General features: G+C 44.7%; 1 protein-coding gene across 1 annotated transcript in view; it reads left to right on the top strand.

The window, feature by feature from the left end:
- Positions 1–27,922, top strand: part of PRKCE (protein kinase C epsilon) — a 446,492-nt gene that overhangs the window by 177,945 nt on the left and 240,625 nt on the right. The gene's annotated exons all lie outside the window — the stretch shown is intronic.

Here is a 27,922-nt window from a genome sequence, read left to right as displayed (position 1 = left end):
AATGCCTTTTGGTTATCAGATAGTTAGAAAGAACCATTTGTTAAAATGAACAATAGTCACCAATGCACTTTAATAAATGTGCCCAGCTTGGTGCCTGTCCTAGGTCTGGGGACTGGGAAGTGGGGAAGGAAGTGACAAATGAGAGATGGCATTCACAAGAACACATGGCCTCGCCTTCAAGAAGCTTGCAATTGAATTAGGAATCCAGAACATGCAGGACAAAAGCATTACAGAATGCGAGGCAATATCTTATCGAGTGCTCAGCTGGGTGTTACTAAGAGTTCCTTAAATGGAATAAATTGGAGCTGGAATAATTCAGGAAAACTTTAAGGAAGAAGCAGGGCTTGGGCTGAAAAGGAAAAGATAGGTAGACTAGATTGACAGGGAAGACTTGGAGAGGCTGTTCAGAGCAGAGGGGATCATATCATCGCTGTCAAAGACAGCACTGATGCTCTTATTTTTAGATAAGGCTGGACAGACATGCTAAATTAGGGAGATGCAATTTGTGTTCTCTAGGAGTTTTCAAACAAAGACAGTCATCCGTGTTGCAGACAGAAATTCTCATGCTATGCCAACAAGAAAATGAAATGTTTTAAATGACTAAGCTGTGTTTGACGGGAAGGCAGTGCTTTCTGGATGTGTTTTCATGGTCAAGGCCTCCCACCTACCTTGACCCCAAAGAAGGAGGAATGTTCTCGGTCAAGTTTGGTCAAGTCTGGGACATTGACAAGAGCTCATTTTATAAGCATGGGACTTAGGTGATTAGAAGGTCAAGCTCAGGTACAGACATCCTTTTGTGGTCTTTTCTATACACTCTCTCTTTTCTCCCTTAGCAATCTCATGAAATCCCATGGTAAGCACTCTACCACCCTCCACATTCTCCTCCTCTCCAGCCTATCTAGCTAGTGCCCTGGCATCAAGCCCCGATACTCCCACTCTTTCTCTTTTCAGGTTCTGTTCAGTCTCTCATGAGGAACATTGCTTACGAGGTCACAGAGAGTCTTCACCTTCCCCAACAGCAGACTTCCAAGCCAGACGTCAGCTCCAAGATGATAGGTCTCCCTCCTGGGTGGTGCCGCCGGCAGTGGTATCCCGGCCTGGCTCCCCAGACATGAATGGGCACGTGGGATTCCCCAGGAGCATGTGGAGAGAGACAGCCTCGGTGCTTGATAAGAGTAAAAATAACAAAATCCAGATGTTCAAAAATATTGATCTTGCAAAGTAGACCCCTCCCCCAGCATAATTGCTTGCTACTGATACTCAGACTCAGGGAGTGGGTCCCTTAGTCTCCAGATTTTTGGCTCCATCTTTTGTCCTAATGAAATCAATGCTTATTCCTGGCAATGACCATATGCACCAGATGTGACCAGGGGCGTCAGCTTGAAAGTAGTGAGCACCAAACCCCCATCAAGTAGTTTATAATGTCACAAAGAGACAATGCTAAAATACTTGACGAGAAATAAGCCAAGAAACCCTCATTTCCTTCCAAATGGGCTCTAGATGCACAGCAGTTCCTCTAAAATGAATCATGCACGGTTAACAACACCAACTGGCAACCATTAGCAGATGAAAAACAATTGGATCCTGAGTGTTTGGAGAGCAGAGCCCTTTAGGATCACTCCGAAAGCCCCCTCCCCCTGCCATCAGGGAAGCATACATGTGTATTTGCTATTGTCATGTGTGCCTGTTTTACTAATGAAGTAATTGAAGAAGGAATAATCATGTTGCAGAAATAAACGTATAGAAAGGGTGCGTTTATAATAGATCCTCAGTCAAGAAGTGAGCTCTGTGTTTCCTGGGATGGCCTCCAATTCTGTCTCTGTTGTCTTGCTGTATACCATTTCAGTGTCTTATAAAGAAGATTGTTTGGGGAAATTCATGCTTGCAGCTCAGATCATACTGGATCATAGTGGCCTGTAATTTAATCATTTACTGTTGTTGATATCCTCATGATTTGACTTAAAACAATAGGGCATTTCCATTCATCCAACCTAATTTAGAGAGTTGTCTTTTAGGACCAATTACTTTATTCTTTTATCCAGTTGAAATTGGCCTGTGTTGACAGTCTTATTGATTTCCCTTATTACCTAGCTTTGTTGAAACATTCAATTTTCAAAATCAAGGGCATTCACCATCTTATTTGAGCTGCTAACGCTGAAGCTTTACCTTTCTCCTTGATTGTAAACCTTTGGTGTGAGCCTGTGGGAAGTGTGTGCATTTGCCTATGTACACAGAGATGAGCCTGAATGTCTCTGAATCACCTGTTCTGCCTCTCCTGCAGCCTCAGGTGCCTTCATTGGAAACATCACTTATTTTCTTATCTGAGATCTCCTGGGCCCTGGATATAGTGCTAATGAGCATGGTCCCTGCTGTCAGGTATCTGTAGTCTTACAGAAGGAGGTGAGCAGTAGACCAGTAAGCATGATACAGAAATGTGTTTTAGCTGTTGGTAGAACAGGGTACCTTGGGACCATCAAGATGACCCCTTTCACTGGAGGGCTCTCCTGGAGTCGGCTGTTCATAAAGGACGTCCACCAACGCTTCCACGTGTCCTCATCAGCTCCCCATGGCAGCCCTGAAAGGCAGCTAATAACAGGTGAGGAAATAGAACCATTGTCAACTGAAGATATATCCAATCAGAAGATAAAATAAAGGCAGACTAGAACTTAATTTACCCAAATTTGAACTTTTCAGAAATACCTCTGATTTTTATATTCATTTATTCAATATATAGTTACTGGACATCTATGCCAGTTACTCTTTTCAGTGCAAAGGGCACAGAAGGAAACAATATAAACAGGAACCTTTGCCATTATGGGCCATCCATTCTAGTAGACATGCTTGTGTGTGGGTATCTCGGCAGGCATAACACACAGGGGATAGTTGTTGTCTCTGGGGAAGGGAAAGGGTGAATTTAGAAAGGAGGAAACCTTTCTTGTCAATGCCTGTAATCTTGTGTGTTTTTTCCCAAGTATGTGGATGAGCTATTAAAACAATTACTTAGAAATTTTGAAAAAAATTTAATTAGGTGGAAATGTGACCATTCCCATACACGCAGTGACAGTGACTTGCCCATGGCCAGAGGCTATGACAGGCTTGAGAAGAATAACACAACTAATGACAGAGAGCTCTAAGAATAATGCTCTACCTTGCTCCACAGACACCTCTAGTTTGTAATGGGGCATGTGGAAATTGGGGCTTGTGCCTGCCACTGAGGATTGGATGCTCCCATGTGGAGAGGCAGGTAGGCCAGGCAGCTGGACGCCCACAGGGTGGGTGATGAGTGAATGATGCAAGAGGAGTATTTATTCCCAGGAGCACTTGCCTCTGGGCGCCTAGAGAGGCTCACAGCATCTGGATGGACAGTCCACGGCGGTGGTCTTTACCGGCACCAGAGAGCACTCTTTAGTACTGAGGGTCAGCTGCTACTTGTCCCAAGTGTGGTCATCTCCACAGTCCGAGTTGTTTCACAGCTGGGGTACCTTCTGCCCAGCTGCCAGTGGGTTATTCCTACTCTCCAGGTATTCAGTGCTTGTTTCCTGACATTGAAAATAATAGTGATGTTTAGTTCAATGGTCTCTGCTATTAGCCAGGTGTTTGTTCTTTTGGAATTGTCAGGGAGAATGAATTAAGGGGAAATGAAGTTCACTTTCAGTGCTATTGGGACTAGGATTCTGTAGGAACCTGCATTGTAGTTTCTGCTCCACAATTAGCTAATTACTTGATTTACTGATTAATTGAGCAAACATATACTAAAGATCTGTTGTGTGCCAGGCATCATGCTAAGAGCTAGAGAAACAAAGACAAAAAAGACCCAAGCTAGGACATGTCAGCAACAAGTCATCTACTCCCTTTGGGCCTCCGTGGCTTCCTCTGCACTTGGAGAAGGTGTGGGACTGAGCGGCCCTTCTCACTTTCTAGCTCTCAGTCACAAGCAAGAGGAGTTTGCACACAGACAGACACCTGGAAGGGAGAAGTGAGGGAGAACAAACATTTTGTTTAAGCGTAAATGGATCTGCCAGGTAGGCTTTACCAACCCTATTTCACACATGGGAGAAATGAGGCTTAAAGAGTTTAAGACTCTGAACCACCTGGGATCCTGTGAAAATGCAGATTCTGACTCAGGGCCTGGGTGGGGCCTGAGATGCTGCCTTTCTCACCAGCTCCCAAGAGATGCCCATGCTGCTGGTCCCTGGCCAACACTTTGGTAGCAAGAGACTACAAGACCCATGCTTCCCCTCCGAACCATGCTGAGCAGGCACCAGTTCCTACTTGGTTGAAAATTAAGAGGAAAATGCAGTGATTTCTCCCTTTTCCAAATACTACCATTTAGTCCGTCTCAGAGGTAATACCTTTGAATCCTTTTATGTTTAGTATCTTTTCCTTCCCATTCTTCTTTCCTCTGTGGCAGGGGTTGAGAAGGCATTCAGTATTCTTTGGGAGGCTGGGCAATGGCGCCTCGGTTTTCCTATCCTGACTTTAATCGTCGGCAGAAGGTCAAAATGGACAGCATTTAGTGTTCTTCGGCTAGGAGAACAAGAACTAATTTATACCAGCAAGACAAAAAAGCAACCGGTCAGGATATTGGATTTTTTGCTTTTGTGTTTGTTTTTCTATAAATACCTTCCAGTATTGAGTGGTGCTTGAATTTGATCCCACTGTGCTAATTTTCTCCTGGTTCCTAGGGCTTTAATTAAAGTAACTCACCCAGGGGCCTATCCAGAACTTACCTTTATGTGGTCCTCCTCTGAGTAGGCAAGTTGCACCTGCCTTTCCCGAATGGGAAATGCAGAGGGAGTTTGGGATTAGGTGCTGTGTACACAGGAGGAGCATCAGTTTTACTTGTTGGATAAATAAATGCATGACTAAATGAACTAACAGGAAAAAGTGTCATGTTGAAAGGAAATGATGGAGATAAACAAGGTGTTTGGCCTGATTTCGCTTTGGATAATCGGTTGTTTCATATTCCAGTGTGCGTGGGCTTGCACGTTTAAGCTTTCCATGCCTGGTACTCAGAGCCTCCCCACACCAAGTCTCCAGTCATAATACCTTGTCGCCGTCCTATTTATTCAACTAATTCTGTACTCTTTCAAAATTTGGTTTCAAGTTTGCCTCCTCCTGGGGGCCTTCCCACATTGCCCCTCCCCCGCCCCCCCCACACCTGCTGGGCATGACACTGTATTTGCTCCCACACTCTTCTGTGTCTTTTTTACAATCGTGTACTCGTATATGTATATTGTACCTATAACTAGAGCCTCGTTGTGCCCTGCCCATCCACTAAGCCACAAGCTATTCAAGGGCAGAGGCATGGCAGTGCTGAGCCTGGAGCACTGTCCTACTATTTAAATTATACAAAGCTGCACTGGGAACAAAGGCCATCTCTGAACTTGGACGAAGTCCCTGGGAGCCTTGATTATTGCAGGGCCTCACTAGTGCTGGGCACAAGGCCCCTGTTAGTTACACTGGATCCAGCAGTGAGCAGCTTTATGGTGAGGTGTAATGGGAGTAACTGTTTTTTTTTTAAATTCTTTTTGCTTTATTGATTTTCAGTGAGAGAGGAAGGGAGAAGGATAGAGAGATAGAAACATGAATGAAAGAGAAACATCATAGATCAGCCGCCTCCTGCGTACCTCCCAATAGGGATTGAGCCCGCAACCCGGGCATGTGCCCTGACGGGATTGAACCAGTGACCTCCTGGTTCATGGGTTGATGATCAACCGCTGAGTGATATCAGTCAGGCAGTAACCCCCTATTTTTTTTTTTTAATCAGAAGCTTGGATTCTGTTCCTGGTCCTGCTACTAACCACCCAAGTGAACGTGAACAAATCACTGAGTCTTCTAGCCCTCAACTGGGTTATATTGACCACATGTTAAGATGCTTTGATTCATTGAATGCCTAGGATTTCAGATTCTTAGATTGAAGACTTGCTGAATGCAGATGTAAATCAATAAGAAGGTTTCCTAATCTCCCTTTCTACTTATTGCCAGGGAGCCAAACTTAGGTATTCCTGGCCGACGTACAAGATCCTTAGTAGTGGGTGAGACATGGTAGATATCTAAAGAACTTAAAGTGTGACCAAGTAGAAGAGGGAGAGGACTTATCCTGTGGCTCTGTAGGGCAGTTTTAGGACCACAGAGGTAGAAGTTATAGGGAGACAGCGTTAAGTTTAGTACATGGAAAAAGCGTCTGGTACACAGAGCTCATCAGCCATTTAATACATTTGAACAGTAAGTAGGGAGGTCTTCATCTCTGGAGGTATTCACACAGAGACGGTTTCAATTACTATAGAAAAGATTCTTCTAATGGTCTTTTGTAAGATCTAAATATTTGTAACAGACAATTTCCACAAGTGTACAAATAGAGGATAATAAGGCAAATGTTTATTATACTTAAAATGTTCTATTTAAAAAAATCCAAGGCCCACATTGTAAAAAAAAAAAAAAAGGCAGAAAAAGGGTGTATGGGGAAAATTGGGGAAACGGAATAAGTTGGATCTTAGCATCTAGGTACAGAATAGTTATATTTCTTGAAATTTAAGCAAAAATTGAAATGTTAAAACTGGAATATTGTGTCCAAAGAGCTAGGGAAGGTCTCTATTTGAATGAGCCCTAAATGTGAACCACTCTTGTGATGACTGTAAGTGGTAAAATCTTTTGTTGTAGCAGTATTCGGTCTTTAATTCTCTCTCACATGGATATGCATGTGCAGTTTACTTAAAGAGTGGTCCATTGGTGTGTGTCTGTGAAGAGGTCCATCTAGGGGAGGAAGAATGGCAAAGAAGGCTCCCAATTTTAGGGGAAACATCATTTCATCATGCTGTCCATGCCCACGGTGAGGGAAGGATTTTCTCCTCAAATGTAGGAAAGTATTGCATAGGAGCTAGAGTAGGAAGTAACTGATGTTCCCAGTGAGGTAGGGCACCAGGAAGGTGGTTGACTCCTCCCCCTGACATTGACCTACCTTTTGTCTGATGTTTGGAAATTTTATCTTCAGGGTTTTCACATTGATGGTGGTTTAAGCTCTTACTGCTTATTAAATAGCTAACGCTTCCCTCAAAAACAAAAACAAAAAAAGACCAACCCTTTTAGGATGATGAAAACCTAAGCCTTTCTTGAATCTTCTTGTGCATAAAGGACCAACAGCTAGGTTTGTAGGCAGTTCCCTAATTTTGCACATGGTACTTTCTAAGGTGTCTGGAGGTCAAAGACATGGAAGCTTGAATGACTGAGTAAAATGCTATAATGGGAGATTTGATTCCCAGAGAACAACATTATACACTTCCCTCATTATGTTTCATTGTTTAGACACTGTCTTTGGTAATATTTCAGCATCTTTTTCCCCACTTTGTCATCTGGGCATCCTGTCCACCTGCTTCAGTGCTGGGAAGGTTGAGCTGGGAGGGTTGATTGCTATCTTACTAGTAAACTCTATTCTCTGAGGTAGAAAAGATGCATCTTATCTCAAAGGCTAGTGTTTTCATTTTTTCCCCCGTAGGCATTATTTTTATTTAGTAAAAAAGGTCAGGAGGCAATAAAATATTCGAGCACTTGCACAAACACTTACTTGAGACTCTAAACACTATGCAGCAAGGACTGTGTCTGTGTTGGTCTCTGCTGTACCTTCGTGGTCTAAGACAATGCCAGGATGCACAGTGATCAGGACGTGTTTGTCCAATGAATTAATGAGTGACCGCTGTCCAGGTAAGTATGGCGAAGGTGTGGAGGTGGCTCGGGGGCTTGGCAAGCAGAAAGCACCACTGTGGAGTGCTATGGCCCGCTCATGGCTGAGCGTCTGTGTGTGCTGTTTGAAGGCTAAACATATGTAAGTCCAGAGCTGCCTGGAAGAGGCGGGTGTGAGGTCACCAGGGTTGTCAGCAGAGCAGCCAGAGTCTGGAAGACAGACTTCACCTGCTTAATTACAGATGTCCACTGGCCACTGGACCTCTCCCTCACTGTAATTACAGCCCTTGTGCCCACTATGCTGACAGGCCAACTAGAAACACCTAGCTCTGTCTGCACAGGGACCTGTTTTGCTCTTATTTTTAATTTTTTAAAACATAAATCAAACCAGGGCCTTTCAATCTAACGTTCATTTCCTATGTGGCGTGAAGCCTTCACTAGGTTTCCTTGCCTCAGAAAACGAACAAACGATACTTTCTTTGACCTCGGGAAGAACACCCTCTGTCATTTGTCTCCTTTGAATCAGTCTGTCCTTTGGGATTAATTTAATCTGGCCTTACTCTCCCTCCCTTCCACTATGTTTATTGTGAAATTATATCATTACTTATCATGCATCATCTGTACCTATGATCCAGATTAAGAAAAAAACACACCACACATTTCTGGTGCCTTTGCAGCCCCCCCAGCCCCTTCACTGATCTTGTCTTAATCCTCTTTCCCCCCAAAGCTAACTATTATCCTCAATTTTATGTTATTTTCTTGCATTTCTTTGTGATTTTACCACCTATATGTATGTTTTTGAAATATACACTATTTTACTTTTATCTACTTTTTAGCTTTATTTAAATAGTATTATCAATTCATGCAACATTATACTTTTGAGCTTCATCTATATTGATGTGTATGGCTGCATATTATTTTTATTGCTTTATATTGTTCGCTTATAGTCATATGTCAAAATGCATTTACCTCTTCTCCTATTCGTAGACATATGGGTTGTTTTCAAGTTTTTGCTATTACAGACAATACTGTACCCTGGGGCACACTTGTACCTATAGTTTCTTTAGGTTATTGACTTAGCTGTGGAACTGATGGTTCAGTATGTATGTGTATGCTCAACTTTACTGGGCAAGGATAAATGGTTTCCCAAAGTGATTGTACCAATTGATGCCACCACTGCCATACTTGCAACTTCCAATTGCTTTATATCTTCATGAATGCTCGGTATTGTAAGGCTTTTAAATTTCTACCAGTCTTACATGTGATATGTCCGTATAGTTTCAATTTTTTATTTCTCTGGTTATTGATGATACTGAGAATCTTTTCATTTACCTAAAGGTGTTTGATCTTTCCTGAAAAATATCTGCTCAGTGATTTTATACATTTTTCTATTATGCTTTTGTCTACTTCTTATTGCTTCAGAGGCAGTTATATTTCTTGCAAATAGCTTCCCCTAATTTGTGGCTCATATTTTCATTTTCTCTGAGGTCTGATGAATAGACATTCAAAGAACAAAATTTGTGGATCTTGAACAAATCATTTCACATGTTTGGGCTTCTGTTTCTGTTCAAGTAAGTGAGCATCCTGGTGCATTCTCCCCTGCAAACTCAACAGTGAGAGACGGCACAGTGGGTTGATATGCATGAAGGCACCGTTTAAAAGTAAAGCACCATACACATACCCATCCCTTCCTACTTTATCATACTGCCTCCATTTTTATACCATAACATACTCTCTGGGAATATTTTTTTGTTGTTGAACTGCTATTTTTATTGTGCTTGGTACCTTTTGAAATTATTTATTTGTTCACTTATTATCTAGTCTGTCCCTCTAGAATGTAAGCTGAAGAGGGCAAGAATCATTGTATTGGAAAAATCATTTTACCATTGCATTCCTGGCATCTTGGAATAGTTCCTGGTACATAGCAGATATTCAATAAATATTTGTTCAGTGAATGACTGAACCAATGTTAGTAGTAGTCATGATATCATTGCTATGTAAGCATCCAAATACTGTATTTAGGATTTGCTTCCTGTTCAAAAAACTTGCAAACTTATGTAGTATTTTGTTCAGTGTATCTCTGGCTTTTTCCTTTCCAGAAAGAGTGGGTGGAGCCCGAGGGAGGGAATTGTGCCCTTGGGAGCTGAGAGCTCAGATTTTAGTTTTTAGATTTGGTGGGCTGGCACTCACTCCTTTGAGGGCCGAATTCTAGGGCGAGACCAGAATTTCCCAGGCTATTTGCTTTGCCTTTCTGGATGGTTGTTGTCAAATTTGCTGCTTTTTCAAACCAGCATTTGCTTTGCTGCTACAGACGCCAGAGCTAGCAGTTTGGGGGACATGTGTGTGCAAGTGAGTGCTGGGGGAGGGGTGCTGTGGACACGGTAGAGAACCAGAGCTGGGTGGTGGCCCTGGGTTTGGCGTGAGTGAGGATAGCAGGAGGATGGTCACCACAGATGCCTCCGTGAAGGCCCCGCCCACCTTGCAGGGCACGCTCTTCAGAGAGCTTTCGATTGCGCAGGGTGCACACTTGGGGAACAGGCATCCCTTTGTAGATCTGCAGGGCTCCCCTGGCGCCCATCCAGCCCTTCAGGGGAACATCTGGAAAGCCTTGGCCCCTCCTCGTGGCAAAGCCGCTGAGCCCTGGAGACAGAGATCAATGACCTCTTCTTGGCTGCTCCTTAACCCGTGTCCCAGACAAGTGTTTTTCTGGGAACCAGCGAGGAACACAGACCTTTGATGCCAAGGCTCATGTGCTGTTGCAGTCAGACTTTCACTTTTGAGAAAAGGGTGGGGGCAGAGGAAGGGTCTGGGGAGGGAGAGCAATGAGAAGCTGGCTTTTCAGGAAGTCAGAGCCCAAGTGGGGAGCTCTGCCTCCTACTCACAGGCTCTTTGGCCGGGGAAACAGCAAGCTCTGAGCTCTTGCCTGGTGTTAATGCTCCTTCATGCGGGGGCTCGTATTAGGCGTGGGCTTGAGGCTAGAGACCAATTTGGTTCTGACCCCCACAGACAAGCCTTGCAACGCCTGGGAGACAATTTTGAAAAAGCACAAGGGGATTTTTTTTTTTCCACAAAAATTACCACACACTGGGTTGTGCTGAAGACAGTGAAAAGAATTTATGATGTAAAATAGATTGAGGTAAATATGCCATGTAATTACCTGCTCTGCAGTAATGTTTTATAACCCATGTGTTAGGTTCCACATTTAATACTTATCATAAATATATAGTACATACAATAGAAAAAAATATAGAAAAAGTAGAAATTCCCTTAACCCACTCATTCCTACGTGGGGTCAGGTGCCCCAAATCAGTGTCACTGCCTTCAGTGTCATTAAAATAAAACTCGTTTCTTACTTCTTTCTTGCACATGGTAGGTACTTAGTAAGTGCCAATTGAACCGTTGGTAGGAGAGTAACTGGAGTTTCCCTTGACCTAGAAATTTTGCTGCAGGTTTATCCCACTGGCAAACCTGCACAGGTAATGCAAACACAAATAGCCGGATGTGAAACAGCAATACTGGAAGCAAGCAAACTGCCTGTAACTGAGGGACATTCTGTCCCTCCCTAAATGGAACAATAAGCAAGCATTACATGTTTTTAGGCTTATTTTTGGTGTATTAATGGGGAAAGATATTAAAAAGTGTGATTTGAGGGGGAGGGCAGCCAGACTCACAGTTTGTTCTCTTGATGTGTGGTTCCTGGAAGGTGGGTATACAGAATGAGGCTCCCTATTTCCGGACATCTCATTAAATTCAGCCCACTGGCTATTTAATTTGCAAGAACTTGACCTTTTAGGAAAATGGAGGGTCTCAGGGCCACCTACTGTGTTTCCTATATAACGTGGCTCTTGATAGTCCCACGTAAAGATAGAAAAACTCAATTGCATCCTCAAAGAGCTTAAAGTTTAGCCCTGGAGACGGGCTTGTCTGCAAACACAATACCAGGGCCGACTAACTCTTGCAAAGGCCCGAAAGCTGCTTCACTGTGAACCTCTGAGAGCTGGAGTGGTGCCTGCCCTCCCCCCTTCCTGTTGAGTGCTCACTGGCCAACTCTGTGGACTCAAAGATGACTCTCACTCATCTCTACTCTAAAGGAGTCCACGGTCTACTAGTACTAATGGACAGTACAACCGAGTCAGTGCAATACAGTGCTGTTGGTTTAAGAGCTCTCTTTGTTCGGGATTCATTGTGGCTCAAACAATGACCCGGCCAACTCTACCCGGCCTGGAATAGAGGCTTGGAAGCAGAGATGGGTCTCTCCTGATTGGGAGGTGACAGTGGTCATGGATGCAGGCTCCCTCTGGATGGATGGGAGATGGGCTCTAAAGACTGAGCAGTAAAGATGGGACTGGCCAACCTGGAGGTGTGGAAGGCAGTGTTGCATCCTGTTGGGAGACCATCAAGGTTTAAAGGTGGACCCTGTCTCTGGCCCACCTAGGGTAGCCCCTCACTTTTCCAGATTGCCATCTCCTCACCTGTAGAATGGCAACAATAAAATTGCCCTTCCTCCAGCCACATTGTAAGAGGAATTTGAGTCTCTGATTGTCATTTAGCTGGTTAGGGAGCAAGCAGGGATTTGGCCTGGGGTGTGTTACATTCTGTTCTCTGCCTGTTTTCTGCATCTGAACAGGCGTCCTCAGCACCAGACCCCTTGGCCTAGGGGCCTCGAATCCTCTGCCATTGCATGCATGATATTCTGGACACACATTCAAGGGCAGAAGATTTGTAGCTTTGCTCCAGTTCTCAGAGGAGTTCAGGACCTCAAAAAGCTTAACAAAAGCTACTCTGGAGAATGGTCTTTGGTGCTACCATGTCACCCTGATGGAATCTTTCTTCTTGCCCCCCCCTCCGCCCCCCCTTCCCCACCATTGTTTGGAATGAAATACCCGACACAACAGGCTGTTCTGAGCAATTATTTTCCACCGGGAAGAAGTGTAAAACGTTGTAATAGAAATATTTCCAAAATGTAAACTGGTTGCCTTCTCAAGGAGAATGTACCGAACACAACCGTGGGGTTTAATGTCTTGGGACATTTTCATAAACATCAGTTATTGGCCTGTACTTTTCTAAGGACCCCAGGTTGCTTTGTCTGTTTTAAATTCCTCCTCACTACTCCTAGGTATTTTTCCTATGCCATGGATCATAAAGAGATGTTTTAATTTATGTATAATTATTTGCGTGGGAGCCTGAGGACAGCTTCAGCTCCTCTTTTGAAGGAACGTGCTGTTTTATAATCATTACCTGCTGCTCCGCAATGTGGAGCTGTGCGCCAGACTCCGGAGCAGCGTGTCTTGAACATGTGTCAACATCACCGGGAGGGCTGGTTAAAGTGCAGATACAGCTTGCTGGGCCCTACGCCCACAGTTTCTGACTCTATAGGCCTGGGTGAGGCCCAGGAACTTGTATTCCTAGCAGATTTCCAGGTAATCTGATGCCACTGGTTTAGTGGACCACTCGTTGAGAACCACTGTTTGAAAGTATTTCTCTAATGGTGAAGTGCGTGTAAGTCATTTGGGAACCTTGTTAAAAATGCAGATTCTAATTCAGAAGGTCTGGAGTGGGTCCCACGATTCTGCTTTTCTCACCGGCTCCCAGGTGATAGCAGTGGTGCTAGTCCTGAACATGCTTTATATAGAAAGACTTTAAAGCTGTGGCTCTTACTTCTGACTACACATTGGAATCACATGAAGGAATAGTAGGAGAAGGAAAAAAGAGGAGGAGAAGGAGGGAAAGAAAAAAGATATCTCTGGGGGTGGAGCCTAGGCATCGGTCTGGCCCCCCAAGTGATGGGCTGTGTTCTCTGGGGTGTGAATTTGCTGAAAGTCTGTCCTCTAATTAAAGGGAGTGTTGCACTGTTGCATATTTGCTTGATTAATCATTGGTTTCCAACAGCGGTTTCACATTTGAACCATCTGCAAAGCTTTAAAAGATATTGATACCTGGATGAAGTAATATGTCTGGGATTTGCTTTAGAATAACATAGTGGGGGAAGAAATGAGTGAGGGTATTGATCTGTGCTATCCAAGATGCAGCCAGCTACCTGTGGCTATTTAAATGGAAATGAATTAAAACAAAAAACCCTGATAATGCAGTTTCTCTATGACATCAGCCACATGTCAGGTGCTCATTAGTCACAGGTGGCTAGCAGCTGTCATATTGGACACATATGGAACTTTGGGGGTGCTGCCTAGGCTCCATGTGGTTTTGGCAGCTCCCGAGGTGATTGCAAGATTCAGCCAGGGTTGACACCCTCTGGGCTAACTGAAATGGTGGGCTTCAGGATGATTAGAGCCAGCTGTGTTCCTGATCCACATCACGTGGCTTTCGCACCATTGTTTTGTGCCTTTTTTTTTTTTTTTCTGTCATCTGGTTAATGAGGATGGGAGATATTTGTCCTGCTTTTCCCTTGAGACATGTAGTCAAATTTGGAGAGAAAAACTAGTGAAAAATATCAAGCACTGAATACACCTAAGACAGTGGTCGGCAAACTGCGGCCCCTTGAGTGTGGCTCTTCCACAAAATACCACATGCGGGCGCACACGTACAGTGCGATGTAAACTTCGTGGCCACACTCAAGGGGCCAAAGAGCGGCATGTGGCTCGCGAGCCGCAGTGTGCCGACCACTGACCTAAGAGATCTGTTGCTCTTCCTGGTTGGAGTCTGGCTATGGTGAGGCCTTGGAGTAGGGTTGCCAATTACTACAAATAAGAGCCCAGGAGGCCCAGTTGAATTTGAATATTAGTTCAACTAGAAATATTTAAAGAATTTTTTAGTATAAGTATGTTCCATGCAGTACTTGGGAGATACATATACTAAACCGTATTTGCATTTTATCCGGCAGACCTATCTTGGAACCTCTTTCCCACTGCAGCTGGGAGGGTGGGGGCTCTGAGCTTCTCATTGTGAAGGAAGGCGTTTCTAAGCCTCTGATGTGAGGTCAGGACAACAGAGGGTGTTGGAGAGTTTGCTTTTAGAATTTAATGGTGGACTCTCTCTCCATTTAGTTTCATCAGACATAATTTACCTCATTAGAGATCATGCACATATTTTGCTAGATTTATACCTCAGTATTTTTTTTTGGGGGGGGGGTTGCTAATGAAAGTGTTTTTAATTTCAAATTTTAATTGTTCATGGCTAGTATATAGGAAAGTAATTGATTTGTGTATATTAACCCTGTATTCTGCAACCTTGCTCTAATTACTTATTAGTTCCAGATTTTTTTTTTGTCAGTGATTTGGGATCAGTAGTTTCCAGGGGAAGGAGGGAGGAATGAGGAGTACCCATAGAACATACAGCACAGAGTGAATTCTAATGTAAACTGTGGACATTAGTTAATGTATCAATATCGGCTCAATTATAACAAATACACCGTGCTAGTCATATAAGATGTAAATAATAGGGGAAACTGTGTTTGTGGGGTGCAAGGGGTATTTGGGAACTTGGTACTCCCCAATCCATTTTTTCTATAAACCTTTCACTGCTCTGAAACAAAATCTATTAACAATAAAACCAGTTGAAAGAGGGCCTTGGTGAAATGAAGACGCCCAGGGTCAGTTGGCTGTTTTGAGTCCTCCTCCCTCAGCTGAGAGGATGAGCTGCCTGGTATTTGATCCTGTGATGCACTTGGCTGTCCCTAAGTTTCTTTCTTGGCAGAGGGGCTAAATGTGCTGGGTTTAGTTCCCTGTCTTTGGGAGAGATGTACGCTCCTATAAGATGCTCACCTGTGTTTCTAGAATAAGAATGAAAGAGGTTTAGACAATGGTTACCATATTCATAACATATATTATAATCCCTGTCTCAGGGTTGTGGCTAGGAAGGGGTGGGAAAGAGGGGAAGCCTTAATTTTCTCATCTGGAACTGGGGATGGTAACGCTCTTTCTCCTCAGACTATGGTGATTAAATGAGGTAAGACACGTAATGTTCTGGGCACATGGTGAGCATCCGGTGATTACAAAGACCCTGGATCTTTGAAGAGAATACACCAGGGTGGGGAGGGGACCAGCAGCCCTCAGGAGGAACAGGTTTCCCAGTGGCTGGTGAATGACTGCCCTGTCCCCGGAAGCATTAGGGGGAACAGTGGCCCTGGTTGTCAGCATCGTTCTGCGAGCATAGCATGCTCCAGGGGCCTCCAAGTGCTTCCTATCTTCAAAGATTCTGGGGTATCTTGTTCCTTTCAGAACGACTGTGGTTGGATGTGCAATGGGAAACCAGGCACTTCCGTTATCCAGAGATGGATAGAGACCGTCTCCTCTCCCAGCCCTCCTCCCTATGTGGCTGGCCTGGTCTGTTCCCCCGCCTCTGGCTTTGGGAGCATTTTGTGACCTCCCTGGTGGGGAAAAATGGAAGGTCCAGCAGGTTCACACATGCACTTGCAGCTGGGGCCCAGGGTCTTGGTCTGGGGTGCATTCAAATGGATGAAACCCTTTACCTTTAGAGATGAAAATTCTGACACCTGTGGGTAGATAATCCAGCACTGACGAAAGAAGCAGAAATGATTGCTCAGTTGCTTTGCGCTTCTTCTCTTGATAGGAATTAAAACTTGTTTTGTCAGCAGCAAGAGCAACGAAAACATCTTCAGAGGGGGAGTTGGTTTTCTCCTGACTCCTTGACAGCAGATGATTTAGAGGCATCTCTGTAGGAGATTAAATGGAATTTAGGTAAACAGCTGAAGGGTTTACATGGGATTAGTTTTTTAAAAAGCCATCCTAGGAGGTATTTTCCTTGGCAGATGAGAGGGTGCAGAGCAGTGGCTTTGGAAGCTGGGTGGGTGGTGAGGATCGGACTTCTCCACAGGCCCCTCCTGAGACGGAGCCCTACAGATGGGAGACGGGCCTCTTTCACACGTGCCAGAGTCATCCTCTCAGATGCTGAGATGGTTGCTGTCTGGGTCTGGTGACCAAGTGCAGGAAGGGTAACCAGACACCCTTGACCAGCTAGACCAGCGACCCACAAATGTATGGAGTACCTACCTTGTGCCAGGCACTGTAGTAAGACGCTGGGACTATAACGTGGACAAAACACACACAAAAATCTCTGCCTTCGTGGCACTTACATTCTGGTGGGGAACACAGGCCACAGACAAGATAAGGAATAATTTGTTGCATAATTGTAACAGCTAAGGAGAAAAAAAGTAAGCAGAAAAGGGCGGTATGAATTGTAGAGGTTGGGGACTCTGAGACGTCAGGGAGCCAGGGAGACCTTTGGGTAAAGTCCTGAAGGAAGAGGAGGAGTGAGCCATGCAGGAATGAAAGAGAAAACAGCAAGTGCAGAGGCCCTGGATGCAAGGATGCCAGTGTGGCTGGAGCAGAGAGAATGAGCAGGGAGCCCGCTGGTGCAGGGCTTTGCTCTGAAGTAAGAGTAGGGGCTGTTGGAGGGCTCTGAGTAGAGGAGGGGCTTGATCTGGATTTGAACAGGATCATTCTGGCCGCTGTGTAAGAGTGGACTGCAGAGCGGAAAGGGCAGGACCAGAGGTCTATTAGGAGCCACTGCCATGAGCCAGGATCAGGGTGATAGTAGGTGAGAAGTCGCATTCTGGATATATTTGAGCAGGTAGGTTGAGGGTTATATTGACATGTTGGAGGTGAGTTGTGAGATACAGAGAGAAAATAAGTATGACTCAGATTTTGGTCAGTGCAATTGGGAGAATGGAGTTGCTTTTAACTGATATGGGAGAAACTGTGAGGGGTGGGGGCTATTGTGGAGTTCCCTTAGGTCATGTAAAATTAGAGATATGTGCGAGAGATTGAGGGCAGATGTCAAGTAGGCGGCTGGATGTATGGCTCTTTCATTCAGGGGAGACATCCAGGCTGGACATGTACGTTTAGGAGTCATGAGCATATAGGTGGTCTGTGGAGCTACGAGTCAGGAGGACAGCATGGCACCTAGGAGTTGGAAGGGTCCTTAGTGGTTGCCTGGTTCAAACTTATCTTTTCCATTATACAGAATGAAAAGATTCTACCCAGAGTCATACATTGACTCAGGTGCAAAATCTGGATTAGAACTCAGGTCTGCTCATACCTACCCAGGTACACCTCAGTACAGTGTTTGACTGGAGCTATGAAACTGGCAGCATTTGCTGGGAGTCTGTGGGACAACAGCAATTGGCTCACATACACGTGCTGTCTGCTGTCCTAATATGGGACACTCCCCAATCTCCCAACCTAATCCTTAGAGCCCTTGAGCTGCCTGCTATTTGGTGGTGAAGAGAGATCACAAGGTGACAGGAGGCATTTAGACACTCTCACAACAAGGTGACATTGCCACCCAGCATCGGTGGCCTCATCTTGTTGGACAGGGTATGAACAAGTTTGGAAGTTGTTAATATCACATGGTGACTTGTTTGCGGCATGAGCTGCACATTAGTCATGTGTAATTAGGACCATGTAGTAGATTGCCAATAAAATAAACAAATAAAAAACACAAGCCCTTCTCCGCAGATAGTTTGATGAGCACAGCCCCAGCACGATGCCTTGTGAGGAAAATACGCAGTAAATGCGTTCGATGTAAGTGCAGAGTCTTGTGTTCTGCTTTCTGTTATGGGAGATGCGGGTCATGCCTTTGGCCAAATGATGAAGTCAGCAGTTTCCTCCGCCCCCGGCCCCCCTTCCTGTCCCCCGGGAGCATCTCAGCTTCCTGCTTCCTTGTCCTAGAGATCCTGTGGTTCCACGGTGCCATCTCCCTCGAGAAAAACGTGTCTCTCAGCTCAGTGTCAGTCTTCCCTGACAGCTGTTCTCCGGACAACTCCCACCTGTCTTAGAGCGAGCCCAGATGTGTGTACTAAGGGAGGCCTGTAACACACAAGAACAGAGTCTCATCTTGACATTTTAAGGGAGGAGAAATATTTTGGCTTTAGTCTAGAGCAGTGGTTCTCAACCTTCTGGCCCTTTAAATACAGTTTCTCATGTTGTGACCCAACCATAAAATTATTTTCGTTGCTACTTCATAACTGTAATGTTGCTTCTGTTATGAATTGTAATGTAAAGATCTGATATGCAGGATGGTCTTAGGCGACCCCTGTGAAAGGGTCGTTTGACCGCCAAAGGGTCGCGACCCACAAGTTGAGAACTGCTGGTCTAGAGGGAGGCACTGAGCTGTTGTAGAAAGAATATGAGTTGTGGAGGGAGATAGACCTTAGACCAATGCCATTGTTAAACCCTTCTGAGTCTTAACCCCTTCTCTCCATATAAAATGGAGCAGTAATTTCCACCTCATAGCCATGTGTGAGACTTTGATGAAATACTAGTGTAAGGTACCTAGTAGAGGAACTGGCACTAAAGAGATTGCTGACAAGAATTCTATCAAATCACACCATGTGGGTAACTTCCTTGCTGGGGTCCAACCCCAGCAGGTCCAGGGGTTCCCCAAAGGTGTGGACGGAGTCGGTGAAGAAGGAAAGACATGGAGACAGCATTCAGTTGATCAGCAGCCTTGCCAGGATCTCTAGCCACAATCCCCAGCCAAGTTCTGTGTCCATGTTCTCTTGCTAGGTTCTCCAGCCACGTTCTCCAGGTTCTCCAGGCAGGGTTACATCTGTATTTATACCAGTTGATTCAATCCTATCAATCTCTATTCCAAAGGTTAGGGTGTTTCTTATCTCCATTCCAGGGAGTAAAGATTATGTAGCTTAAGCATGATTGTTCGTAGTTAAAGTGATTAATTACCCACCTGGCACTTAAGAGGTTTTATTCCCTCCCTAACTTCAGGGGAAAATCCCTACCTGGGGAAACAACCTTTCTCGGAGAGGTGACCTTGGTTAAAACACATAGTGCCAAGAAGGTGACCAAACATACTAAGAACAGTATGCCATATATGCCAGGTCCTTTGAAACAGCAAGGATGGACCGGCTCCCGGCACTTCCTACATATGGATCCAGACTTGTCCAAGTCTTCCATCTCTCCAACTCCTCATTCTGAGGTCTTGGGGTGGTACCTTCTCTCCTTGTCCCTCCTTCCCCTGTCTGTAGAGTTTTATGGTCAATGTGATAGATCCCAAGTTGCTGGAAAGGCCACCATGTAGGGTATTCACTGACAACTCCAATGGCTTTGTTCCTGCTGGTGACAAAAGGAGGAGGCTGTGGGGCTTCTGTGATTGCTTTGGCTGTCTCTGAACTTGCACCTGTCCTTCCGCCTCTCACCCTGCTGTCTTGGAGGCTGAATGAGGGAGGAGGTTCCTCAGCCTAGAGTGGGTGGCCAGCTCTCAAGTAGGCCCTTTCCAATTGGGCAAGGCTATTTTTATCAACTTGTTACTTACCTCTGAGTCAGTTGCCTATTGCCACTCGTTCGAAGCTCCCTGCCTCCTTCCTTCTAAATCCTTGCCTTGGGCCTTTGGAAGAATCACATTGGGAGCCCCACTTGTTTATTTTATTAAAGTGCCATTTAAGTAACCCTTCCCTTCAGGTTCTATATTCCTTATAATTAATATGCGGCTGGTGCCCAACCCGTGTGGCTCAGTGGTTGAGCGTCAACCTATGAACCAGGAGGTCATGGTTCCATTCCTGGTCAGGGCACATGCCCGGGTTGCGGACTTGATCCCCAGTGTGGGGTGTGTAGGAGGCAGCTGATCAATAATTCTCTCCCATCATTGATGTTTCTATCTCTCCCTTTTTCTCTGAAATCAATAAAAAATATTTTTTAAAAATGCAGCTGGTAGCTTATTGTTCCTCTGTTCACAGAGGGAGGATTTGTGCTTTCTGTTGGCACTGGGTCTCAGAGGTTTCAGGATATGCCACTGAACAGATGGCGATATTAGGGACTTAAGTGCCTCATTCTATTTTTCTGGTTCTAATCTATTTTAATTTGAGGGGATAGCTTATATCTATTTGACCTGGGTTTCAAGCAGGTAAGAGTAGCCTGTTTTTCTTATTTTAGTAAGAACAAACATATGCAGAAATAAATATGTGAATTATAAAATATCTATAATATGTGTGTAAATTCATATATGCATATATGTACACACATACATATAGACTTATTTCATGATAATTAATTTAAGGGGACCCATGCAAAACAGGCGCATTTGTTTGGGGATTTTCAAACAGGTGCAGCTGGTCTCCATGTGTACCCTCAGATGCTGCTGTAAGATTAAGCATATGGATGGTGTGGGCATGAGTGACTGAGTCCTCAGGCACCTCCTCTGGGTGAGACCCAGAGCAGAAATGGTACAGCAGAGTCTAGGATGAAAGAAAATCCAAATATAGATTTCCTTGCCCATTAATAGAGAGAGTTATGCATTTGAGCCCAAGGTTCAACCAGCAATATTGTGTAAAATTCTCACAGCATATCTAATTTCCGTCTTGGTTAGCATTTTTATCTACTTCCTCAATTTGCTATGATTTAAGGCCTGCTGATTCAGTGTCACAACTGCATTGAGGACTCTTCAAGTTGGGAAATAGTTCTGGTGTCAATATGCCAAGAAGGATGTTGACACACCTGAGCCCAGCTCTGGAAAGACCTGGAGAGGACTCCAGAGGCTCTGGTGGTAGAGAGTTGATGGAAGAGGCACTTTGCACGTATAAGCCCACAGGCAGTCATCTCCATGGGAAGGGTGGTTATATAGATGAGGGATTAATTTTGTTTTGCATCCATCAGGAAAACAGTTAAGGACCAGTGGGGTCATGTAAGCTCAAGGTAGAGATTTCCCACTGTTAAACCAGCTGCTTTGTGGAGATGGTGAGCTCCCCTCCAAGTCTTTATATAGATGTTGATTGACATTCTGCTTCAAATGAGTTCCAATAATACCTGGGAGATTGGACTAAATGAGTTTGCAAACTCATCACAGATGCTTTAGAAAATGAATGACATCTCTCCTTAGCTAAAGGTGCGAGGCAGATACCCAGTCCTGAGGAAATGCTCAATAAATAACTGTCCATTAATTAATAATACAGTGGCAGATTTTGGAATTTCAGAATTAAGCCAATTTCAGAAGAATTTGTAACAGTGGTTGGAATAACCTTCTATGGGTCCTGAAAATCCACCTCTGATTTGCAGATTTTGGTCTCTCCATTTGGGGAATGAGGAATAAGCCATACTTCTCTGTACATCCCTGAGTAGGTGGGGTAATACAAAAAGTGATAGTGCCCTGGCTGGTGTGGGTCAGTTGGTTGGAACATAATCCTGTACCCTGAAAGGGTCTCAGGTTTGATTTCTGGTCAGGGCACATACCCAGGTTGTGGGTGGGATCTCTCTCTCTCTCCCTCTCTTCCTGCTTCTTTCCCTCTCTCTCTTTCTTTCCCTCTCCCCTTCCTTCTCCACCTCCCCATTGGAAGGCCCCAGGTAAAAACACGTCCCCCTTTTGCTTGTGTACACCTGGAACCACAGGGCTACCCTGTTTTTCCTCCCAGTCTATCCTCTTCACCATTGAACGTGATGCTCAGTCACATATCCATCCGTTCACCCAACAAGCATTTCTCAGTGCACACGGGGTCCATCACTGTGCTCATGTCTGGAAACGTCATAGTGAGCATAAAATCAATAAAAAGATGTCCTCAGATAAGGATTTAAAAAAGTGATAGTAGCTCTAAAATCAACAGCGGTCTAACTGGTCTTCCTACTTCCAACCCCCATCTTGTTTCATCTTCTGCAGTCTTGCCTGAGTGGTTTTAAATTCACATCTCATCAAATCACTCTCCAGTTTAATATCCTTCAGCAGTTCCCCATTATCTGCAAAATATAAATTTAAATTCCTTTATCAGAATACAAATCCTCCATCACCTGGTTCCTGTGGTCCTTTCCAGGTCATCTTCAGCTTATCCTCACCCCAAAATTCACACTATAGGCACATTATTTCCCAAATGGACCAAGTTGCTTTTTATTATTTGTGCTTATTACAATTTGATGTTATAGTTGGTGTCTTTTATACCTCTTCCAATACTTTTCAACAATAGCATATAAGATGAGCATTGGGGAAAATAAATGTAATTAATTATTCTAAAATCCTTGTATTATCCAGAAAGAGGGTAAAATTTTTATTAGTTTTAAAATTTGATAAGTAGTCATAAACATATTTAAAAACAAAAAGAGAATATAATTTTCCAAACTAGTAAATGGGGAAAACAAATTATTTTTAAAGATCAGTCCAAAAGAAGTCAAATAAGGAGAGAAAAAGAAAAATAGACCAGGGTACAAATAGAAAGAATAAAGTAAAATGTTAGGTTTAAGTCCGCATATATCAGTAATCACATTAACTATAAGTAGTCCAGATACTCTAGTTAAAATACTAAGATTGCCAAACTGAAATGAGAAAATGTCAATTTGGCCAAGAATAGCTTTCTAGGCAGAAGGAACAACATCTGCAAAGACCCAGGAGTGGGAGAGCAGAAGCACTATTTGCCACATTTTCATAGATTAATACTTAAGAACTAGACATTAGGGTTCAAAACAGCTCTCCCAACATTTGCCTTCAAAGTTGGCAGCTGGCATCTTATTGTTCCCACCTTCCTTGCTCTATGTCAGAAGAAGAAGCAGCACCAAATTAAGGCAACCAATATATGGAACATGCTGTATTTTAGCTTTGTTGTGTACATACTGGAAAACAAAGAGGCAAGTGAGACAATCTAGGTGTACACATTTAAAAATATCTAGGTGTACATATTTTAAATCTACAGACTTTCCAGGCCTTGTTACTATCCTATATAATAAAAACCTAATATGCTAAGCGTCTGCCGTTTGTTCGACTGTTTGACCAGTCGCTATAATGCGCACTGACCACCAGGGGGCAGATGCTCCAACCACTAGGTTAGCTTGCTGCTGGGGTCCTGCCGATTGATTGGGACTGGGTGAGACGGGTGGGACACACCTTGGAGCCCTCCTGCAGTCCCTCCCTCGCCCCAATTATGCACTGGTTGGGACCCTCAGCCTGGCCTGTGCCCTCTCGCAATCCAGGACCCCTCCTGGGATGTCGGAGAGCTGGTTTTGGCCCAATCCCTGCAGGCCAAGCCAGGGGACCCCACCAGTGCACGAATTCGTGCACTGGGCCTCTAGTTTTAGATAATATGCAACACCAATGACCTTTAAGTACCCAAATCAGAAGTCTATGACTATAATTATTTTTACTGGGATTTAACAGTCATTGTATTCACAGTGCTTAGTAGGTTCTCAATAAATGTCCACTATGTAATTATAATGAATAATAATAGCCAATTCTTACATAGTGCTACTGAACCCAAGAATTATTTTAACCATGTAATGTATATTAATTCATTTAATTGCCTCAACAATGCCATGTTGTAGATGCTGTTATAACGCTTATTTTTACAGTTGAAGAAACTGAGGCCCAGTGTGAGGGAACAATCAGAGGGCACATAGTACAAGGCAGAGCCAAGATTTGAACATAGCCCTTCTGGCTCTGATGCCTGTGTTCTCAGTCTTACACTCTGCTGTTGCAAGACTGAAGGATAAGTGGCTTTTCTGAGGTTACCCAGGACTGCATGCAATTGTGCAGGTTAACTAGAGACTAGAAGCTTGAGGACCTCTGGGCGTACGAGTTCTGTGCATTGCTATTCCACAGCCTCAGTAGAGACATTCCCTGCCTTCATTGGTTTTTTTTTTTTTTAAATATAATTTATTGATTTTTTACAGAGAAAAAGGGAGAGAGATAGAGAGCTAGAAACATCGATGAGAGAGAAACATCGATCAGCTGCCTCCTGCACATCTCCTACTGGGGATGTGCCCGCAACCAAGGTACGTGCCCGCAACCAAGGTACATGCCCCTGACCGGAATCGAACCTGGGACCTTTCAGTCCGCAGGCCGACGCTCTATGCACTGAGCCAAACCGGTTCTGGCATTGGGTTTATGAGTTATTTCCAAAAAGCTGAAGTATCAGGTCTGACTGGCTGGGGAAAAGGTGTTTCTGTGAAAAGACCTCCAAAAAACCCCCCAAATATAAGTAAATATTTTTTAATGTTTAGTGATGAAATTGCTCTATTATAGCTATTTCTCCTCTTGGTAACTTGTCTCACTTCTAACTCTTTTATGGCGATGTAACTGGTAACATCTGGAGAGCATGTTCCGCATTTCGGGGTAAGGCTGTCCTGTTGGGATACCTCTGTGTGAAGCTGTGAAGGGCGGCACACGTGGGTTTGTGTGACACCCTTGCCCTAGTGATCTCAGTCACACAGTGGTCTGAGGCAGTGAGCCTGGGGTTACTTCATTGGATCCCCCTACAACCACTGGGATTGAAGAATACAAAGATGTCTTGGGGACTTGCATTCAGCATCTCCAGGGAAAAATGATGTTTGGGGGAATTATTATTGCAGAATAAGCTGATTGGCTCTCTCCCAGATGCTTTTCCTGACTTTGATTTTGGGTGGGCATTTTTCTTTCTTGAGTTATTGAAAAAACTGGCCTTATTCTCAATGGCTCCCTGACCCTGGGACCTGTCCAGAAATGCAGAAGAATAAAGAGGAAAATGAATGGAATGAGCCTGCCATATGAGCTGGGATGTATGATCCCCCCTGCCTCTTTGGGCCTGCACTGAACTTTTCTTTTTACATCTTCACATGGTACGTCTGAGCCTGCTGATTCCAGGGCAGCTCTGGCTTCTGTCATCGTCCCTGGCAGGACACCCCTGTGAGGAGGCGAGCAGGCTCCATGCAGGTTTTGGAGTTGATAATAAAGCTGGCCGCTACTCTGAAATGTCAAAGCTTGCCCTGGCTTTATCTGGCAAAGGTGGACTGAAACCACACTCCCCAGCAGTGGGTGGTGATGACCAGTCACGGCTAAATTATTTGACTCTTTGCCCTTAATTCTTAGTGGGGGGAAGTCCTCACATATTCAACTTCCCATTTCAGTACTGTGCTTAAATGTTCACACTCCCTCCTCTAGCCAGCCATGTGTGTGTTCCTTGTACGTGTTCACTGCATTTTCACCCTGCTGTCTGGGGGCCTCCTTAAACAGATTGCTCATGAATGGAGCCAAGGATGGGTTTTGATTTTGTAGATTACCTGCTCATTGAGTTTGCATTGATTGAAAGCTGCGATACAACTGTGGAGCAGTCCAGCGAGAACTCTAGGCCCTGCAGGGATGACTCTTGGCTGGCCCCACAGTGTGGGTGAGTGTCAAAGCTCATTACTCCACCAGCTGTGGCCAGTGTCGAATGCCCTGAGGTAGCCAGGCCTAGAGTCTGGGAGGCTCCTCCTCTGGTGAGCTCCCTGCCAGGTAGGGCTGCAGGCTGAGCCCAGAGCTAGGGCTCTCTGCCTTTGCCATTCTGATGGACTCCTCCTCCTTGTTCATCTGCGTGTGGTTTTGCTCTTTGGGGAAGGGAGGAGTTAAGTTCCGACTGTACTTCTCACGCACGTGTAGTTATTCTCGTGCATGTGCTGAAAGTGAGCCCTCATAGGTGCCACTCTACCATCCCTACGGGAAGGGTGTGGGTCAGCTCCTTCGAAGGCGTTGCCCTCCCTCCCTATCTCGGGCTGGGGTGGCATGTCCATTTCTGCACAGCCACTGTGGGCAGGGGGGATGGCTTAGGAACAGGCAAAGGAGTGTGGGGAGACAGCCCCGTCTCTCCAGCCTGGAGAGGTGCTCTGGCTTTGGGGAAAGGTCCTGGGAATATCTCCTTGGAAGTTGCTTCCCTAATTGTCAATGCTCTGCAGAACTGGATGTTTATTATTATTATTGTTGTTGTTTTGTTTTGTTTTGTTTTCTACAGAGCAGCTTGGAATCCATGAGACTAAAGCCTTGAGTGTTGGTGGCTCTGTGGACATCACATTAGCCTTTGTCCCCACCACACAGTTTCTAGAACACCTGTTTTTGTGAACATCTATGGGCCCGACACAAGCATTGTATTAGGTGGAGGGGAATGTCTGGGGAGGGGGCCTGGAATAGCAGCCAGGAAGTAGAGGGAGCGGGTTCTGGATTTGAGTCGTCTGTCACTGGGCAGGTTAGTGACCTCTCTGAATTCAGTTTCCTCTTTGGTAAAGAGGATACTATGTACTTACTTGTTGAAAGGATGCCTATAATTTTATTGCTGAGTAAACCAAGACCCAGAAGTGACCTGCCCAAGGTTCACAGCACGCAGACAGGATGGCAGCGAGGAAGGAGGCCTGGGTTCAAGTCCAGGTCATTGAGGCCCCAGAACCTCCGCTTCTGTGTGGGTGAAGTGGGAGCAGTCCCTGTCTCGGGAGTGTCTTGTCTGGATGCCTTTGACAGTGTTACGGGGATAAAGGGAGGCAGTGGGTGCCTTGTAAACTGTAAGGAGTTTTATGGCTGCAAAACGTTACCACCTCTACAGCTTCTTGGCCACGGAGCTCCTCAGAGTTCCTGGCCTATGGGCTCTTGAAATGATTTGTAAAAATATTTTCATGACTAGTTTTTCTAATTATAAAAGTGGCACTTATGGTAAAAATTCAGCTAGGACGGAAGGGTGTAGAGTTGAGCATGGAAGACACCCCTCCCCCCAATCAGTTCTACTCGCCAGAGAAGACTTCTGTTCACTTCTTATTGCCCTTCCCGAAATTGTCTGGACACAAGGGCACATACAGACATATAGTCACGTTCTTTTTCTTACATGGGTCATACTTTTTTTCACCAGGAGCCGAAATGATGAAGATTCAGGGAGGGTCCAGTATTCGATCATTAGAAGCAGGACCACAGCGAGCAGAAATATACTTCTGTGTTGGTACCCCGGGATTTATAACCAATGTTGAAAGCAGTGCCTAGCGGCGCAAAGCTTTCAGTATTATTCCTGTTGCACTTGGCAGAAGCTCTCCTCAAAAAGAATTATGTTGTTAATACTGTGGTTTTCCACTGCTCCACCCAGTTAAATTGAATCACACCATGTGACTTCCAAATAAAATGATGTGTGTGTCTGGAGGGAAGGGACCTGACAAAGCTTCCCTTTTTGTTGGATCCCGGAGAACACAGCAGCGCTCTCTCCAGAAGGCCCTGCTTTCAGTATCACAGCTCACTCTCCTGTCCTTGCAGGAAGCCGCTGCCAGAAATCGGGTTGTAGAGAGCGGCTCTGTGTATTTTTAAATATGTCTTCCCTCACACAACCCAAGCCCAGCCAACTTCATTTTATGAAGCACTTCATCTACATGAAGGCGTATATCCCTTTGATTGAATTTGGCCTGGCTGTTTGGGCAGTGCATCATCAGACCATAACCGGATTTCTTTGCCTGTTGTTGACAACAAATGAGGTTTGGTTCTCTAGTTAAAGCAAACACTTCCAGAATCCTCAAGCACATATTTTGGGGTTAGAGCAACTCCTATGATTTCATGTTGCAGTGTGAAATGGTTTCTCTTATGG

This window comes from Myotis davidii, unplaced genomic scaffold (genome assembly GCF_000327345.1).
Source record: "Myotis davidii unplaced genomic scaffold, ASM32734v1 scaffold6, whole genome shotgun sequence".
NCBI classification, from domain to species: domain Eukaryota; kingdom Metazoa; phylum Chordata; class Mammalia; order Chiroptera; family Vespertilionidae; genus Myotis; species Myotis davidii.
Note: the sequence above shows the minus strand (reverse complement) of the source record. Positions and strands in the feature narration are given on the sequence as shown.